The following is a 2,882-nucleotide window of genomic DNA, read 5'->3' as shown; positions in this document are numbered from 1 at the left end:
CCTAGCCCCCGCCGCCCCCCCCGCCCCTTCTCTCGCCTCGCTCCGCTCTCACATCTCATTAATTTTCCGTGAGGCGAAGTGTGACACACACACACGGGAGGTAGGCGCACATACACACGCTCACGCGCACGCTCGCGCGCAGACGGCATCGGCAAAATCATTATACGGAGAACAGCGGAGACGCTCGCTGCCTCCCTCACTTTCTCTCGTGCATCCGGACCTCTTTTCTTCCCTACCGCGCCGCTTTCTGGCAGTCGCCCCACAGCGCAGCGCAAGACAAGAATCTCCCATCGCTCTCAAAGCTTTTAGATAGACCGGTTTTCCCACCTAAGAACTTGGCGCCAGGTGGTGTTTAACGCAAATGCGCCCTCATCGGCTTTGGCAGCCTCGCTGTCTCCGCTGCGATGCGGATTTCGCTCTGTTCGTGACTCATATTCTGAGCTTGCCAGAACAACAGCAAGGTAGAAGAACCGGAACATAGAAAAAGAAGTCAACATTCAGCTGTTTAACGTTCACATGTTGACACGTAGCGAGCTTGGATTTTGTGGCTCGGTGCACAATGCGAGTGAGATCTGTTTGCTTGATGAATCAGGGCCGGAAAGAGATGATAAGTGCAATTTCCAGCAAGCGGTACAGTTTATTTCGGTTCTTGATGGTACAATTTTTCGCATTGTGTGAAAGCTTCCAAAATAGCAGATTTTTATCTTATCGTTGTGTCGTATGGAATGCAAATAGACTGGAGGTCAGCTTGGCATCGGTGGTATGTTGTTCTTCTCAAAATGTAATTTAGTTGTGTATCAACAGCGCCTCAAGTGGTCATCACATAGTACTGCACCGTGTTGTACTTCAAGACACGATAAATTGATCCTACACAGTCGTCCAAACTCTAAATGATCGATGAATCAATTGACTGCTTGTCTTTGGGGGGAGGAGGCGAAATCCCTTCGGGAAAAAAACAAAACTCTTTTGTTTACCGTGTGGCCTTTTTCAATGACTGATTGGCCATTCAAAGTACGAAGTTATGCTGTTTACGTAGCTGACACAGCTCGCATCATTCGGGGGGGTTATGTTTTTTTTAATTACCTTTTTAATTGCTATTTGTTAATGAAACACATCTTTGTGTGTGCCGAACTAAACCGCTAGGTGGCTTCACGGACGCTTGACGTAAATAGAGCGAAGGTGCAGTCCGCACGTTGCCTTTTAATTAAAGCCGGATGGCCCTTTGTCTCTCCCCCTTCTACCCTCCTCCTCCGTCCTTTGTGCGCCTCTCTTCTTGACAGATTTTCCAAATTGATTTATTGATCGGCGCAGTTTAATGCCTCCTCAGCTGCGCTGCGTGTCCGCTCGCTCGCTCGATCGCTCGCTCGCCGGCTGGCTGGCCTGCATCTGCGCTTTCCATGCGTACTCTCGCGTGTGTAATATCTTTAATCACCAGCAGAGGCATCTTCACCAAACTGTAACTAGGTGTGTGCGTTGCTCATTAACCGGTTGCTTTATAGTCACACGCACATTCAGACACACATTTATGATGATTAGGCGTGTGCGTCATGATGTGTGTGAGTCAGAGTGGGAGAGCAGGCGGCGGAGAGTGTGAATGAGAGGTAAGCGCTGGGAGTATAATCGCGTTCTAATGGCCCTCTAATGTGCCGTGGTGACTGCGGTTCGCGGCGGCGGTGGCAGCAGCGGCGGCGGCTGTTCTTCCTTCCTTCCTCGCTCGCACACAAACACGAGGAGCGGCGGCGGCGGCGGTGAACGGCAGCGGGGAGCAGTCAGCCGTGCGGGAGAGAAGCTGGCTCGTCTCTGTGATTTATGTCTCTCTCTCACTTTTAGCATTTTTTTCCCCTTCCTGCGTGCCGAGAGGGGGGAGGAGAAAACCTGAGACTACACAAACAAGGCACTGGCCGCTGCGCAAACAACACCCCCGCCTTCCCACCCCTCCCTCCCTCCCTCCCTTTCTCTCTCTCGCTGCCTCTCAGGAAGCGCGTCTCTCACTGCCTGCGTGTGATAAGCCTGGGGCAGACCCCTGGGGCTCCCACACGCGCGCACGCACACACGCACACACACACACACACACACACACACACACACACACACACACACACCAATTTATGCATAGTGCCTCACACACAAACACACAAGCATACAAGCCTGTAGATGCACAGCGCTTGTCCCGTACTGGTGTTTTAGTGCCACAAGCTCCAGGCTTATCACACGCAGGCAGCGAGATATAAGGGCCTGGGAGACACTGACACAAACGCGCGCGCACACACACACACACACACACACACACACACACACACACACACACACACACACACACACACACACACGCACACACAACTCACATTTGCTGATTAGTGTGACACATGGAGCGACACCAGTTATGACCTAATAAGCACACTACAGTCACGCCGGCGTGCTCTTCTGAACAGGCCACATGGAATGACTGATGTTATAAAAATAAATGAGTTGGGGGGGGAAAAAAATACGCTATCGCACACCCACACACACCTGCACATGCAAATTCCTAATCATCTTTGGCGCACACACACACACGCACTCATTTAAACATACACACACAGAAGCAGCAGCATGCGCAGACCTTCACACGCACACACACGTAATTTAAGACGCGTGCACACGCTCCCGATGCCCGGGCGACACCGCGCATATATTCATGTTCGTTTAGTTTCGCGCTCCGTGCCGGCGCACATGAAAGCCCACTCGCTCGCTTCTTCCCTCCCTCGCTCCCCTTTCTATTCGCTCGCTCTCCCCTCGTCTGCGTCGCTCGCTCGCTGGCGGAGCATTTGAAATGGTAATGAGCAGAGATGCTGCGGATGTCTTCATCCCTCTCTTCAACCAACCAACCCACCAACCAACTC

General features: G+C 52.1%; 1 protein-coding gene across 3 annotated transcripts in view; it reads left to right on the top strand.

Annotated features, from left to right (window-relative positions):
• The window catches only part of bcor (BCL6 corepressor), a 42,592-nt gene that overhangs the window by 28,228 nt on the left and 11,482 nt on the right, over window positions 1-2,882 (top strand). The gene's annotated exons all lie outside the window — the stretch shown is intronic.

The sequence above is a fragment of the Hippocampus comes genome, unplaced genomic scaffold (assembly GCF_001891065.2).
Source record: "Hippocampus comes isolate QL1 unplaced genomic scaffold, H_comes_QL1_v1.1 scaffold96, whole genome shotgun sequence".
Taxonomy (NCBI): Eukaryota; Metazoa; Chordata; class Actinopteri; order Syngnathiformes; family Syngnathidae; genus Hippocampus; species Hippocampus comes.
Note: the sequence above shows the minus strand (reverse complement) of the source record. Positions and strands in the feature narration are given on the sequence as shown.